The 16,955-nt window shown below is 45.6% G+C and overlaps 1 protein-coding gene across 1 annotated transcript in view; it reads left to right on the top strand.

Moving 5' to 3' along the window:
- Window positions 1–16,955, top strand: part of CAPZB (capping actin protein of muscle Z-line subunit beta) — a 123,665-nt gene that overhangs the window by 37,108 nt on the left and 69,602 nt on the right. The window lies entirely within an intron of this gene.

Below are 16,955 nucleotides of genomic sequence, written 5' to 3'. Positions count from 1 at the left end.
CCATCAAGCCACCCCTCACCCGGCATCACAATGGCCTCTGCCACTTTGGAGCCTGGGGAGGGCCTGAAGTGGCCCCCTCTTTAGTTCTAGAGTTTTGAGTGTGTTGGCAACACCCTGGGTGTATGTTGTGCAAAAGGGGTGACCATGCCCATCACCCTCTAGTCATGGCTTGTTCTTTATAAACACAGTGGGTGCTCAGTGTGAATGTGCTGTGTAGCCCCCTCCTGCTCTCCCTGGGGCTGGCTGGGCAACAAAGCTGAGTCCCAGAGAAAAATGCAGTGCTGCTAAGTACACCTCCCAGCTCACTTTACTTCCAGGAAGAGTCCTCAAGCAAATTAACTCCTGGTGTGCTCGGGCCACCAGCGTGCCACGTGTTCCCATCCTGAGAATGCAGGGAGAGGATGGACCCCAGGCCGCAGCTGGGACACAGGCTGTACAGCCAAGAAATGTGTGGCAAACTAACTGGGACTCAGAGATTTTAGTCCTGCTTCTTATTATGTATATTTTCTAATTGCATTAACTGTTCTTTGAAAACATGGTTTTTAGTGTAACAGTCTGTCTTAAGGATGAACTAGAGTGAATTAGTATGGTTGGATACAGTAATGCCTGTGCAGACACTAATTCACTGCACCTGGGGGACCCCAGCTTGGGTGTCAACCAACTTTTCCTCCTCGCGTTTGTTCATTGGTGCACATACTACACGCCCTAGCAACATGGCAGCTCCTCGCTTTGGATCTGGTGGTTGCTGTCCAGAACAGTTGACATTAGGCTGGACTGAAGTTTGCCCTTTCACTGTGAGGAAAGGTTGGCTGCATTGCCAGGGCTGGATTTCAGGAGAAATGCTTAATCTACATAAGAGAGTAAGTTATTTTTACATCATCTTTCCCAGCATCTGTTTATAACAAATATTCATTACAAATGTATCTTTTATTAAAGTGTTCTCTGAATGATCGTGCCTGGAAGTACTTTCTGAGCAGTTTATTGGACATGTCAGTAATACATGTATGTTTAGCTGTTGGAAAAACTGGTAGCAGCCGCTGCCTGGTTGTGCTCTGGCCCTGTCCTGCTTTCTTATGCCTGGGCACAGGATGCGATGGCAGCTGGAGAAGCTGCTGAAGTGCCAGATGTTAAGACCTTGATTCTCTCAAAAATAGACAACAACAGACTCCAGAGGTTGGATCTAACAGGAATACGATCTAAGATGAGTGGGGTGTCGTAAGTGCTCATCGAGTCAGTGGAGGTAACTCCAGAACCCCCTGATGGCGAGCGGTCTCAGAACCACATCATAGGCAGGATGCAGGCAGGACTAGGAGTGTTTAGCTAGGAGGTGAGCTGCTCTGTGAGCAAGGATGGGATGGATGCTTGCTTCAGGTATTTGAGGGGATGTTGTATGTCCAAGAACTTGAACACCTTGGGGTGGCTCTCGAGGGCAGAAGGACTGTCAGCAGGTAGAAGTCACAGGACAAGGAAGAGCTGCCTCGGAACCAGTGCTGTGTGAGACCGGGCTGCCCAGGGACCCGGGGAGGTTTCCTCCTCTGGTGACGATCAGGCGGAGGCTGAGACCCAAAGCCTCAGGGGTTTTGTAAGGGAGAAGCGGGATTCTGAGGGCACTGAGCCGCTGAGATTCACTGATTCTTTAGTAACTCAGAGACTTTGCCAGACGATGCCATCTTTTCCCAGATGCTACCACAGATGTGTGCAGTTGTGTTCGACGGATGAGGTTGCGGTCGTCTACGATGGCTTTCATAACTTGTTCCTGCCAGTGCAAAGTGTTTACGTCAGTGGGGCAGTTCCGTACTTTATCTCACCTTTCCACGTGGGAGTTTTTGGACTATCTGCCAAGAGACGTGTTGTTTCCTGTCTCTCGAGTGGGCTAGCCCAGGGCCAGGAGACTTCTTTCCCACAGGCGTCTCTTCTCCAGGATGTACCACCACCCTCCATACCTCCTTGAACTTTTGTGGTCTTGTGTGGAACTCGCTGATTTTTATATCCTGTAAGAATGAATCCTGGCTGATGACTAAATCTGTTTTCCATCATCGATTGGAAACGGATTCCTACCCTTGCTCCCTCGCTCTGGATTTAATCTTCCTATGAGAATCAGCTAAGCCATTTTCTTCAGTCACAGGATGTCCCAGCTTTGACCAGCTGCCCGCCGTTGGTTATAAGGGAAACCGAAGGAAGGAGAGCGGGCAGCCCGTGCTGAGATGTGTGGGGAGTCAGGCGCACGCCTGAGCTGTTACCTCCTTGGAACCACTCCATGTGTTTGAGCTGAGATCCTATTCCTTGGGCGGCCTTACGTGGCTGCTTCTTCCTAGGCAGAGTCTCCCTCGTGAAGCAGCCCAGGAGGACAGGAAGGGGACAACAGGTCCAGGCTTGGATTCTGGTTCCGCGTGGGAGCTCGGGCGAGTGCCGTGGCCTTCGAGCTTCGTATTCCTCCGAGGGCGGTGGGAAGCGTCAGAGGTCACTTTTCCGAGTGCCTCAGTGTGCTGCTCGGCACTGACGCGCTTGGGAAAACCTCTTTTCACTCAGCATGCTCTGGGTTTCCTTAAGTTGACTTCCTAATTGAATTTTCTCATTAGAACTCGCTTTCCCAAAGCTGTAGGGCAGCAGTGTACTTTTGAGGTGGTAGGAGACGGGCCAGCTCTCTCTTCCTTCCTTTTCTTTAATTTATTGAGGTATAATTGAAGTACATTAAGTGGCACATATTTAAAGTGGACGATTTGACCGTTTCTGTTTGTTTTGTGATAACGTGTAACATCTGCCTCCCTGCGGCGCCCCATCCTCCTGTGTCCGACCCTGCCCTCCCCGCTTTCCAGCCTCTTACTAAGCAGCGATTCCAGCTGGCACAGCTGTAGCAAGTGTTTCCGCGAGCATTCCCACGATCCTTTAAGTGAGGAGCGTGACCTCGGAACCATGTGCCCGGTCCCCTCCCTGACGTAGGAGGAGGTGGGAGGTAAGGACAATACTTGGATGGATGGATTCCCTGTCTGGGACCCTGCCGGAAAGCTGAGCATTTGTAGGCCATCCAAACACAGGCGTTCTCCTGGGAGTCAGGGGTTAGAAGGGGGAAGTGAATTGATTTCTACCTTCATATTAGAGGAAAGAGCCTAGCAAAACAGCCCCCTCTGCTTTTCTAAGCTCTCCTGCGGTGCCTCTCGTTCGTTTTGGTCATGGAACTTATGAGCTAAGTATGAGGAAATTGGCAAACTAAAGCAAAGATGTTTTCTCTTTGTGTCATGAAGCTCTCCCACTGGTGAGTTTCAAGGCTCGCTTTGCTGAGGTCTCTGGTAAACAGTTCGCTCGATTTCCCTGGCTGCTGGGAGTATGGGCAGAACGCATTGCTGGTTTTGGAATCCGAGAAGGGTGTCTTGCTGTGACAGTACCTGGGGCGAATTTCACTGCCCATCGTGTTTTGTTCCTAATCTCTTTTCCAGTGATGGAGCCTCTCTCTCTCTCCATTTCACGTCAAGTCTGTCAGACTTCGCAGAAGGCACGCGAGTTCTCAGGCCGGCTGATTTTGCATGCGAAGCTTATTCACATGACCAAGAGTCAGGAGAGAGTCGCCGTTACCATTTATTTCCTTTATTGGAAACCAGCAGCATCCCACTCACAAACTTCCTCGGGAAAGTGTGTCTCCTGGGGCCGTGTGGTGTACTTCAGGGCTTTGACTGTGCTTTTCATCCGTAGGTGAAGGATGGCCTAACGGGGGGTGATTAGGGTAGTAACACCCCAACCGGCACTTTGTCCTCAACTTTCTCCCTGTCCTGCTATCAGAAGCAGGTTGTGAGGCCCTTTGGCCCAGCTAGAGTGACATTTCTTATATTCATGGAAGCCCTTACTGACTTAAGGTCCCATATTACAAGGCTTGGCTTTTAATGAAAGCTGCCAGAGAACTCACATGCCTGGATGAGAAACATGGAGTGGGAAAGTGCTGTCCTGAGAAATCGAGCGTTCAGGTTCATAAAAGATGGTCCTATACATCATCCTGGATTTCTGCTTTGCTAGAGCTATGTGCCGAAATAGGCTCAGTCCAAATCACCGAGCCTGATCTAGCCCTCCTTGATCAAACGGTCGAGCCGCCAGGCCCCGCAGGCCCTGAGGACTTCCTGGTGCCCCAGTCCCCGCACAAAGTCCAGCACTGTTTTCTAGAGGTTGGCAGAAGGCCAGAGAGGCCTTTATTTTGAAATTTTAGATGATATCCTTTTCCTTTTTTCTCCTTCCCCCTCTCTGTTGACTTAACATGTGAAATTTCTAGAGCACTGACTGTGTCCCAGATGTGCGCTAAGTGCTATATAAGGATTACCCCCCACTTGATCCTAAAAATTACAGTACGAAGTATGTGCTCTTATTACCGTCATTTTATAGATGGGAAATCTGAGGGTCAGAAGAGTTTGTTAACTTGTCCAGGGTCATACAGCTAGAGCCTGGCGGAGTCAGGATTTGAATGCAAACAACGTCTCTCAGTCTTTAATCTTAACTAGAGTGTTGTACCGTCTGCCTCACTTACCACTCAGCTGTGCAGAAGTGGGTGCTGAGGAGCTAGCTCCTCATTTTTTGGAGACTTGTAAACAAAGAGGTGGCTGTGGTTCTCAGGACAAGAAGGGGAGCAGTGGTCTGGCTGCCAGACAATACCGGATAGTGATGAGGCACACAGGCTCTGGGGTCGGGTCGACCTGCCTGGGAATGCCAGCTCCACCGCTGACGACACGTGTGACCTCACCACGCTCCTGCATCACAGTCTCCACATCTGAGAGTGATACTAGTACTTAACTCCTAGCATTGCTTTTAAGGTTAAATGAGATGTTGGCACGTAAAGCTCTTAGACAAACGCCTTAATAAGTTTTAGCTATTTTTTATATTCTTGCATTTTAAGCCCTTGAGTCTGAGCCTTCCATGGAGTAACTGCTCAGTGGAAGGTTGTTGCTGGTAGTTGCGTCAGGCCGTAGTTGGCACAGCCTGCTTTAGGTGGTGGTGTGAGAGATGGTGGTAACAGCACCCTTCAGCGTTTGGGTTTCATTCCTGGTTATCCAAAAGGATTTTAGAACTGGAGCTTGTTGCTTCCCTTTCTTTCGTTCTTTTACTCACTGAAGGACTGTAAGCCCCTTATTCGGCCACAAACTTTCTTGAGACACAGCCCTCAGCATTCAACTGAGGATGGAAGAACAGACGTTTTTGAGCTTTAGAAAATGTCTTTGGCAAGATGTTCACTAACTCTAAGGAAACCTGTCTGTTGAGGAAGGAAAAGTTACCGCCTGTCGCTCGTAAAGATCACTTTTGTCTAGCCCAAAGGAACCGAAGGAACCAAAGGAGCGGCCTTGACTGCTTTGATTGTCAGCCTCTTGTTCCATGGCTGCCCACTTTCATGCCTCCAGGTAATGTTACCTATGTAAGTGGAGGTGTGTGTGCGCAGGTGTGTGTGTGTGTGTGTGTGTGTTTTAATTCCATAGAGGATCGTTAGAATCTTGTGCCCCCGCGGGAACCAAACTCTGTAAGAGCATGGTGATGATACCTATTTTTTATTGAGCACTTAATATGTTTCAGGGACTATGCTAGTTTCTTTACATACGTATACTTTATGCTGTTGTTCTCAAAACAACATTGCAAGATAGGCATCATCATCATCATCGTCATCATCATCATCATTATTATTATTATTCTCATTGGACAGGTGAAGGAATTGAGGCTTAGGAAGTTTGTGAAGGACTTGTCCAAATCGCCGTTGCTGGGAAGTGGCAGACGAAGGATGTACCCTGTCTGTCTTACTTCCAGTTTCCCTTTTTTTTTTTTGCCACCTCCACTGTCCAGGTGATCTGTTTCAGGTCTTAGATATAGAAGGACCTCATTCTTAGGCATCTCCCTGCCTGGTGGGTCCTGACGACTGAAAGTGCGGAGCTTTGTGACAGGTCTCAGGCTAGATTTGCAAATTTATCACACACAGGTTGTAAACACTGCACTACGCTTTTCTGTCACCAACGTTTTGATGTTGCGTATGGGAGTGCTAGAAGGCCGATCATTGTTGCAGAATTCTGATGTACGCCTGTGGTTGCAGCGTGGAGTGGAAGACTGGGGTAAAGGGCAGCCTTTGAGCTGGACAGGGCGAGCGGAAATTGGGGGATTCGTCCATATTTATAGGCGTCTGAGATAGCAGCTCAGGACCTGAGGAAAGAAATGAGCCAAGGGCTTTGCTGGATGCATAAACACGTGTTCTTCTTTTCCCCAAACCTCCCTTTGGACGTGTCACAAGGCAGCACTGCCTCCTTCTAGATGAAATACTTGGATTGATGGAGCTTTTATTTTTCCCAAGTCCCTTAAATCTTGCTGCTTTCCCATCGAGACTCACACTTTTGCACTGTTTGCTGGTGGGCCCTGAGGTCTTCCCACACCTTGGGAAGCCATCTGCAGTGTGTGACTGGTGAAAACCCGTCGCCGAATGGTACAGATTTCATCCAGACCATCTTATAAATCATTATGGGGGAAGGTTTGTGTGACTTGGCTTCTGCTATAAAAAAGGGAGTTTACTTCTCTTAGCCTTTGTCAGTGAACGTTTAGGTGATGTTTTTTTCAAACTGTTTATTTTTTTTTTTTAACTCTTATTTGGAATACGGGACACTCTTGCTTTAATCATTTTCGACTTTCGCAAAGGACTTTTTGAATGTCTTGTGCCATCGAAGTAGAAATGGACAGCATGTATGGCATCCATTGAAGATGTCTCAGGATTGCCCCTAATTATGTGTCTGACTGCCAGCTGACAAAGTGGAGGGATTAGTCACTTGTTACGTGAAACCAGCCAGGATCATGCAGAGGCAGCAGCTGTCGACATCTGTGAAACATTAATGATCAGACAATAGGTATTGGCGCCTTACAGATCTTCCGAAGGGGTCCAGGAAACCGTCAACCAGAGAAAACGTCTGAAAAAGGCTGTAGTGTTTTTGAGATGTCCACCCATCAGTGATAGTGAGACTCGGCTCTGTAATTCAAGGTGACAGGAGGAGATTTCAGAATTTGGGAGTAGATAGAATCGTCCATAATTTGCCCAGCCTGGGGGAAGAGGCTCACTGCCCCTTTCTGGTTTTGTGAGCTAGCCATTTGTTCTCTGGAAGTCATTTGACACTAATTTTATTTCAGTTTGGGTTGTTTGACACTCTTCGGGGGACTGTTTGGTCATAGAAGGGAGACCTGTATATTTGTTCTGTGTCCTTCTCTGTCATTCGGTACTCAGTATCTGGGACAAGTCACTTAACTTTTCTAAGCCTTGGTTTACTTATCTATAAAACTGGGGTAATTAATAGTGCCCAGCTCGTGGAGTTGTGGTGAGGCTCCCCAAACCCACTCACACGTGTGTGCCTGGTCTGTGGTGTGCCCTTAGCAAATGTTAGTTTTCTTTCCTTTCGCCTTCAAAATTAGTTTGCATTCTGGATAATTAGTATTCTTAATAAAGAACAGTTAATTTGGAAAATAAAATTATATAAACAATATATAAGTATTCTTTAAAATCCCATTGTTAATTCTAATAATAGAGAACATTGTTAAAAATAGTAGGTTTTTAAAATTCCAGCTCCATTCTTAAAATTTTGACTTATGATTAAACTGTAAGCAGATTGAAAGCACTAAACTGTATAATCAAGAAATTTGTTTCTGGTTCTGGTTCATTTGCTATTTAGTTATATGATAAGTCTTAGTTATAGATAAGTCTGGGCCTCAGTTTTCTTCATTTTAAAAAGAAGTGTTTGATTATATAGTTTCTAAAGTCCCCTTTAGTTTAACATTTCTGTGATTCTGTGTTTTAAAATCTGGAGAGGTAGAGAGAGGCACACCTGAGATTAAATCTTCAGTCACCTAACTGGCCTGTAGGCAGAGCCAGGAACAGTGCGTGAGAACCCTGGCAGGCAGCATCCCGAGCAGTGGGCTGGTCACTGTCACCGGACCTGGGGTGTTTCCCTGCGTGAAGTCATCCCCTCTGCTCCTCACGCAGAGTCACGCAAAGCAGGCCGCAGTTGCCTTTCGGTTGCGTGCTGACTGGGAACCGAGTTTCAGGGCGTGGGACAGGGGTCGGCGAGCTTTCCGAGTTATCGGTGGGGTGGCTGGAGACAGAGGATGCAGGAGGAACAGGGCACCCGCTTACAGGGAAGGGAGAAGAGCACCAAACACCATGCTTCCGCCCGCCCCTTGCCGAGCAGCGACTCTGCTTTGCCAGTTGGGATGTGTTCGCACAGTCGGGCCTCCTGCGGGACCCAGTTTGCTAACCTCTGATTGAGAATATCTGCCGCTCCACCACGTTTACCGGGTACACTTTGATCCCTGAACACAGGGAACCCGTTCTGCGTTCAGTTAGAAATATGGGAGCTGTAAACGGTGAATCGGTTATCCAGAACCCTTTTCTAACCCACGCTACGGCAGAGGCAGAGCCCCACCTCTTGAGTGTGATTCATTTTGGATCTTCTACTCCCTGAAGGGATGTGTAAGGGAAAAATCAGCTGATGGCTGTTGTAGTATTTGACACAGAGCCTTGTATGTAGGTTGCTAAGTTTTGCTCTGGGATAAATATACCAGGGAAAGAGGCAGTTGGAAATTCTCATTGCTGGGTGGGGAGTCGAGGTAGTTTGGGGACTCTGTAGGGCTGTCCCATTCGTTGTTTTCGATGGCCTCAGATGGGCTTAGGAACACCAGTAAATGGGGGGAAGGCGAAATGGTAAAACTACTTCTTGGTACCATCCAGGACTGGAGAGATGGGTCAGAGGGCGTCAGGGAGAAAGCTGGACCAGGAGGGGACCGTACAGTACAGAGCAGAAGCAGCAAGGGAAGTGCTTTTGTGGGTGAACATAGAATTGTGCAACTCTTGCTGTTTTCCGCCCAGATGGTCCTGTCTCTTCCTCTCAGTTCGGCTTGATGGGGAGCCACCGGTCCCGCGCGCGCGCTCTCGTGAGCAGGGCAGGGGCACCGTGTGGGCTGGGGGTCCTGGAAGTCCGCCCTTCTTTGTTGGTGCTTAATGACCTGGAAACTGAAATCACACCCCGCCTGCCTTTCAAGAGGCTCCTGGCAGCCTAAATGGAAAACCCACGTCAAATGAGCAAATAATCAGGGAGGACCCAGCAGCGTTTATGTAAAAGGCCTAGCAGATAAGCCGTGGGCTTTAACTCTGGGAGAGAATCCTACTGTTTACGGAGGACGGGTTGTGAGGACCGCTTTTGGGTCAGACACTGTGCCAGACGTGTTACCTCATTCTTAGTGGCCCGGCAAGGTGGGAAGTGTTGTCAGGCCCACGTTTTAAAGTTTTAAAAACCGAGGCTCTGAGGGATTAGTGGTGACTTGCTTAGTCCCAACCTGCAGGTTAAATGGGAAATAGGAATTTTTATTGTTGTTGGATCACATCCGTGCCTTTAGGGTCTTAGACTTCTTTGAGAAAAGGATGAAAGCTCTGGGCCCTTAACCTTGAATAAACATGTACACACACCCCACCCTCACACACTGTCAGGGTGGTCACCAACTAGGACTGTGATACTGGTCCCCAAGTTAGGAACCTGAAAAGCAGGCACACAGGGCCTTGTTCAGGCATGGATGTGCCTAATGGTGTCCCTCAGCCAGTGACAAATGGTTTGTGTTCATTGCTTTGTCCTCTGTGCAAAAACATGGACCTTGTAAAACATTTAGATTGATTACCGTCCTCTAGGATGTAAAGAAACTTGGTCCTTTGGTTATCTGGAAAAGTCACTGGGAGGAGTTCTCAGCTCCCCAGTGATACTAGAGTAACTGGCATGTTGGTCATTCTAAGTGGCATAGTCTTTCTTTCCTGCTGTTTTTTTCTGGCAGTCTTCCTCCTGAGGTGCCACAAGCCCCTCGAGGGCTGAGACTATGTCTGAGCAGTTCAGCTCTGTGTCCCCAGTGTCTGCCCCATCATTCACACAGTTGCTCGGTGACTGAACCAAGTGGAAAGATAGCATGGGTGTTGTAGAAAACTTCTCAACATGAAGATATGGATGGGTTCTAGTGCCGATTTTGCCATTGGCTCTGTGACCTTGCAGAACTTTCTCTGAACCTCATTATTCATCACTAACATGTGGAACGAGGGGGCATGATTTAGATAAACTTGAAAAGTCTATCCAGATCTAAATTTCTGTGATCCTGACAGAATTTTTTGTTAAAGCAGAAACTTTTAAAGTGATTATGTTTTCATGGTGATCAAAATGACATTGACTCAGCCACCGAATTGTTCGTTTTAAAATGGTTAATTTTATGTGGAGTAGTTTTCCCCTCAATTTTAGAAAGATGACATTGACCCAGCTGCGGCAGTATACAATAGACCCCAAAAGGTGGAAGGAGCTTGACCGGCCAAATGGGCTTTTATTGTGGCTTCGATTCACTTGATATATAGGGTATTGGGTTTTCACATGGGAACGGAGAGTCATCCGAAGGGAATGCTGGTGTTTGGGCTGGGTGCGCCAATGCCCTCCATGTCCGGCGGTCATCACTGTGCCCCTCCCCAAGGATTCGACCAGAGGGCAGTCAGTGGAAGAAACACTTTCTTTTTATTAATACAAACTGTGCCGTTTTCTAGAGCGTGACCTATAGATGAGTCCTTGGCTGGGTTGGCCAGTGAATCTTTCTCCAAATTGCCCCCAGCACAAATTGTTCTTGAGCCACATGGCAGAAAACAGATTCAACTTTTAAACAAAGTTGCTTGTTGGTCACAAATTATACAAGGCAAACCGTGGTTAACTTAGACTCCATAAATTTGTGATAAATCATCCCGGGCTCCAGGGAAGTCGACCTTCATGTTGTCTGTGAAATATTCGCTAAGCCTCTTGGGAATGTAAACAAGAGAAGGTCCTGATGAACTTAAGAACAAACCATAAAGGCCTTGAAGCTTTTGTTGGTTGTTTATATAGAGACAGATGCTATTAAGTCCAGATCTGCCACAACCAGTCACTAGAGCAGGCCAAATGGGACTTGTGCTCGGAAATTCCAAGCAGTTTCAGTTACTACTTGTCCTTGCAATTACAAACAGTCTTAAAAAAGGCACACACAAACCGTATACATGCTGATGAGGCTGTGACATGAATCTTCTAGCAGGTGGTCCTGCTAGAAAGCTTAGTGATCTCAAAATTTGGGGGCTGCTTCTCATTTCCAGGAAGTAACGTGTCCTTCTGTCTCTACAAGTTTTTGACCCCCTTCCTCCTCTCCACCCATGCAGTCCTGCCCCCGGTCCCATCTCTGGTCACACTGTCTCCCCATAGTCACCAGAGGCATCCTTCTGTGTCGGTCACTATTGCCATCTAACAAAACCATCCCCCAAAACCCAATGACTTAAAGTAACAATAATCATTTTGTTATCTCCGATGGTTTCTTGGGCCAGAAATTCAGGAGGGACCTGGCTGGGTGGTTCTGGCTTGGGGTCTCGTGCTTTTGCAGTCACAGCTAAAGCCGGAACAGTGGGTGCCTAGAGCACCTGGGGACTCCCCGTCTAAGGGGAGGGGATGTAGATTCCTCCCCTCAGTAGGAGGAATGTCAAAGTCACATTGTGAGAGGGGTACACAGGGTGAGAGAGCTCGTTATGGCCATTTTGGGAAATATAACCTGCTTCACCTTCTAAGACACAGCAGTATTCTTGTCATTCCTCTGTGGAGAAACCCTTAGGGGCTCCTCATCCCTTCTGGAGAAGTAGATTTTTTAAAGTTTATGAAGACTGAACAACGCAGCACAAAAGCCTTCCCTATAAAGTAGACAAAAGCAAAACCACTAGGCAAAGTGAGGTTCTGAGGCCGGGGCCTGCTCAGAACACCGCTGCCCCGAGCAGTTCGGGTGTGATCTGGCCTTGGCTCATGCTTCACGACCAGGGCCCCACTCCTGTTTTGCCCTTTCTTCCTCCTGAGTGCGCCTGGCTCGCGGAGCAGTCGGTGCGCTCTGCTCCCCCATACCTCTCCTTACGGCTCACTGCACCCGCTGTCTGGAAAGGCCCTTCTACTCAGCCAGTGGTAACCAGCTTGCATACCCCCTCTTCTGAGCGATTTGTCGAGGGTCCCTGGGTCACTTAGTATGTACCTTTAGTATGACATTTTTCATTTTTGTGGATTGATGTTTGTCGTGTTAAACTTTGGACTGATCACAGGGGAGGACATGTCTTTGCATTCTCCACCGAGAGACTGAATAAATTTTATTTGATAATGGTTTCCAAATTAGTCTTTACCCTTACGGTTATTTAATGAGCCAAGTTTTATTGTATGGAAATGACTCACAACACTATCAGGTGTCTGAAAATTCCTTAGTAGATTTTATAAGCTACGGTGTTTTATTTAACATATTATTCTGAAAAATTGTTCTAGTCTGTATTAACAGTGTTCTTTGTCATAGGTTTTTTTTTAGGCAGTTTGTATTTTACTTTGAGTTAGGTGAAAATCAGAAAGTGGAAAATCCCTACCTCTGTTTATATACTTAAAAAAAAAACCACACACACACACACACACACACACACACACACACACACACACACACAAAGTGGGGTATCTCTCCCATCCTCATTCTTCGATATCTAACAAAGACTCATCCTTGATTTTTTTGCCATATTAATTTTGAATAAACCATAAGTTCCTGAAGACAACAACTTTGTTATAGTCACCAGTCAGCATCAAAAACAGTGCTTGTCACCTAGGAAACACTCAAATAATCATCAGATGACTAATTGAATGGGCAGAGAGATTTCTGGAGAGTAAAATGAAATGGTCTTTTTTTAACTATTTACCTTTCAACCTGGAAAACACCACCTGTGGAAGATGGAAATGGTAAAGCACATTTTATGACGTGTCCAGGATCAGTTAGGATTATGCAGAAGCCGTCACATGGAAAGTCCTTAGTCACAAGATGACAGTGTACAAAATAGAAAACCACTGGTAGAAGTAACCAGGATGGGAAATCCTAGGAAAATAATTGACACGTGAAGATGTGCAAATCAGTGTATTATGAACTATACCTGGTCTCTGCACCTTCTGTGTACCGTCCTTGTCCACATCACACTGCAGCGTGATTACTTGCTGTTCTGTGAATGGTTCCATGCACGTTGGAACTAGGTTTAATTCATTGAGCCTAGTTCGGGGCCTGGCCCACAGTTCACACTAAGTGCCAGGGTACTGAACTGAAACCTAGTTGCACGCCTGCAGGGGGCTGTCAAAGGGCAGGGCAGGTGGACCTGGCGGGTGCCTCAGCACTCACCGTAGGATACAGGACCAGTCTATTTAGATGAACTCTCAGAAGCCATCCAGCCCAAATTCCAGGCCATGGGGTTAAGTGAGCAGCCCAGGTCTCATAGACATCCAGCGATAGGGCAGACCTTGGGCTCTGAGCTCCTGAATTCCATTTCCTGTCTTTGCTTGCTCTTATATATTTTTTTATTATCTTTAAAAAGATTTAGTGAAATGAAACAATAACAATGAAACAGAATAGAGTCCAGAAATACACCCGTGCAGGTGTGGTCAGTTACATATGACAGAGGAGCCAAAGATGCACAGTGGGGAAAGGACAGTCTCTTCAACAAGTGGTGTTGAGAACACTGGACTCCCCCCCACCCCCCAGCCTTACACCATATACAAAAATCAACTCAGAAATTTAGATGTCCAATATTCCTAAAGGAACATAGTAACATATATGTAAGTTTAAGCATTATGATATTATGATTACTCTTGAACCCTCTATTTCTTATGCAAGGTCTAGATGAATATTAACTTTCTTCTCGTAGTACCTTTTTCCCTTAAAACTATTCTTCTCACTGTTCTGAATTTTGTGTATATTGTTCCCATGTCTTGGCTAATAAGAAAAAAAGCTTTGCTATAGTAGTTTAAAATACACACAAACACGCGCACACGCGTTTAATTGTTCAGTATTGCTTGTTTTCGAGCTTTTTGAACGTGGCGGCATCCTGGGTAGTTCCCTCAGACTCGCTTCCCCGTCCCCGCCGCCGTCCTATTTCTGGGGTCTCTCGCGTTGTTGCATGTAGCTGTAGGTCATTCATATTTTCCTCATCTCTTATGCTATTTCCCACTTAGACCTCTCAGAATTTGGCATGACTCCCAAGTGAAGACTCCAGTTAATTCTAATTTTAACCTTTTACAAGCTGTCGTTAAACTTTCCCATGTTGCATGGCTTATGGGAAGCTTTTGGTCATTTACTAATTTAATGAGAATTAGATAGCCTTAGTCTTAGGAATTCGTAGTGAAATACTTTCAATTAAGATTAATGGAGCTAGACCATTTTACAATAGTATTTTAGTGCTTTCAGCTACATACAGTCAGAGAACCGTCTGGAAGGAAGCCTATATGCTTGCTGCTTGTACCCTTGGGAGGTGAGGTTGCGATCAGCTTATTAAGATAGCGGGTGCCCAGGCACTATGGAAGGGTTAAAACAATGTCTTTTCATTTTGACTTTCTTTGGTCAAGTTGACTTCTTTTCCTAGATAATACACCGTTCAACTTCTAGTTAATCCCTTTCGAATCCCAGTATGTTCTGGATTAAAATTTCAGTGTAGCTAGGCTTATTTATATCTAAATTTGTATTTTAGTTCTCAGGAAGATTGTTAATATCCAGGTTGAGAATATTTCCACCAAAGACCAGAAGTTTTTAGGGATAATGAGTGGTCTGTGAATTAGAATTGTATATGCAGTTTCCTGGGACCTTAGTTTTGATTAGAGTTTGGGAGTCTGTAGTCCCCAAAACTGATTGTTTTAAACAGGGTTTCTCAGACTTGACTCTGATGACATTTTGGCCAGGTCGCTGGGGTCTGTCCTGTATACGGTAGGGTCTTTAGAAGCATCCCTGGTCCCTACCAGGTAGATGCCAGTAGCTTTCCCTCCCTCACTGGTGACAACCAAAACTTCTCCAGTCATTTTTAGGTGTTTCCTAGGGGCCTGTGGGGAGGGCAAAATCAACCCCAGTGGAGAAGCACTAGCTCACACCTTTTTTTTTTTTTAAATATACTCTATTTTTTAGAGCAGTTTTAGGTTCACAGCAAAATTGAGCAGAAGGTACAGAGGCCGCCCACATAATCCCTGCCCCCACACACGCATGGCCTCCACCACTATCAGCATCTCTTACCAGAGTTACAGTTGATGAATTTACACTGATGCATCTTAATTGTTCAAAACCCGTAGTTTAAGGGTCACTCTTGGTGGTGTAAATTCTATGGGTTTGGACAAATTTATGACACATACCTGCCATTAATGGGATCATACAAAGTACTTTCACTGACCTGAAAATCCTCTGCTCTGCTTAGTCATCCCTCCCTCTCCTCCACCCTGTGGCAACCACTGATCTTTTTACTGTTTCCATAGTTTTGCCTTTTCCAGAATGTTGTATTGTTGGACTCTAACCTTTTCAAATCGGCTTCTTTCACTTAGCAGCATACACTTAAGGTTGTTCCATGACTTTCCCTGGCTTGATGGCGCATCTGTTTTTTGCACTGCATAATGTGCTGTTGTCCGGATGTACCACAGTTTGTTTATCCACTCACCTACCGAAGGGCATCTTAATTGCGTCCAGGTTTTGGCAGTTATGAATAAAGCTGCCATAAATATTTGCGTACAGGTTTTTGTGTGGACATAAGTTTTCAGTTCTTTTGAGTAAATACCAAGGGGTGTGATTGTTGGATTATAAAGTAAGAGTATGTTTCATTTTGTAAGAAAACACCAACCTATCTTTGAAATGGCTGCACCATTTTGCATTTCCACCAGCAGTGAGTCAGAGCTCCAGTCGTTCCGCATGTCCTTGTCAGCATTTGGTATTGTCAGTTCTGGATTTTGGCCATTCTAGTAAGTGTGTGGTGTATCTCACTGTTGTTTTATTTTACATTTCTATGGTGACATACGATGTTGAGCAGTATTTCATATGCTTATTTGCCATCTGTATATCTTCTTTGGTGAGGTGTTTTTTAAGGTCCTTGGCCATGAGTTTACATCTTTAAACTAGTTCGACTTGAATCATTTAGGGTTTTCTCTTGTACAGCCGAGGGGGCATATAACTATTTATGGACACCTAAATTGGAGCTAAGTGTTCCAGTATAAACACTTAGCTCCAATTTAGAGCAACAGGAAAGACTTTAGGGTTGGGCAGAATGTTATAAAATATTTATATTTTAAAATATTTTCAGAATGCTTAAAACATGTATTTACATGCATTCAGAAGATACTCACACATACTGCTATGTATTAAACAGTTCACAGGTATTAACAAAATCATTGCAACAACCCTATGAAGTAGATATTTTCTATTTTATAGATACATAGAGACTCATAGAGGCTAAGAACTTATGCCCAAGGTCATAAGTTAATGAATGGCAGAACTAGGAATTGAATATCAGTCTCTCTAGTGTCAGATGAGCTAATTTGTGTTCTCGACCCTAGAAGTAGTGTTAAAATGTCTTCTCGTGCCAACGGGCCACACCCACGTCACTGTGGCCTTGGCTGGCATAGAAGGCATGGCACAAGCAGGGAAGTCTTGGTTGCTAGAATGTTTCACTAAGCAAAACAAGTGCTACAGGGTTTCTGGGTGTGTGTGTGTCTGTGTGTGTTTCTTTGCAACATAGCCAGTGTGTGTCCCAGAATGTCACTGATAACCATCATGAGTAAGAGACAGGTTGTTTTTTCTTTTTTCCTTTTTGAAAAACAGCCTGCTGTACATGTCATCTCAGTTACCTGAAAATGAAGTTCTGCTGATTATCTTACTGTGTTATGTCTCTAGTGACTATAAAGTGGGCCTTTGTCCCACATCCTGCTTAAAGTTCATATACCTGGAGTGTAGATGGTCATATTCAAAGGTTATGTTTCATAATAGCCAAATCCTGGCATTTCCAGGATTATTTTCTATATTTTATGAAAATTCTTTAGCTTATTGTTTAGAGCTTTTAAAAATCCTGAGATTGTTCTGAGCAGAGCAGTTTCAAGAGACAAGATGAGATAGTGCTTCTGATTGGTTGTGTT

The sequence above is a fragment of the Pteropus medius genome, unplaced genomic scaffold, assembly GCF_902729225.1.
Source record: "Pteropus medius unplaced genomic scaffold, Ma_sr-lr_union100, whole genome shotgun sequence".
Taxonomy (NCBI): domain Eukaryota; kingdom Metazoa; phylum Chordata; class Mammalia; order Chiroptera; family Pteropodidae; genus Pteropus; species Pteropus medius.
This window is presented reverse-complemented; position numbering and strand designations above follow the sequence as displayed.